Source organism: Vidua chalybeata, chromosome 6 (assembly GCF_026979565.1).
Source record: "Vidua chalybeata isolate OUT-0048 chromosome 6, bVidCha1 merged haplotype, whole genome shotgun sequence".
NCBI classification, from domain to species: Eukaryota; Metazoa; Chordata; class Aves; order Passeriformes; family Viduidae; genus Vidua; species Vidua chalybeata.
In genome coordinates, this window is record NC_071535.1 from 46,570,747 (window position 1) to 46,571,075 (window position 329).

The window sequence follows — 329 nt, forward strand, 5'->3', positions numbered from 1 at the left end:
ACGCCGCTCCCAGCCCCGACCCCGGTCCCGCCGCCCGTCACTCAGCGCGAGCCTCGCGTCACCTGACGCGCCCGGCCCCGCCTCCAGGGCAGCGCAGCGGCGCCCTCTTGCGCATGCGCCTCTGCTCGCAGCGGGAGGGGCGGGGAGCCGTCCTGCGCGTGCGCTGTCCCGCGCTGCGGCCGCCGCAGCGGAGCGCGACGCTGCGGAGGCAGCGCGGCCGGTAGGGGGCGCCGCGGCGCTGCGGCAGAGGCGGGGCGGGCGCGGCGCCTCAGGTCGCCATCTTGTGCCAGCGGCGCCGCTCCCGCACGCTCGGGGCGCCCCGCGGGCAG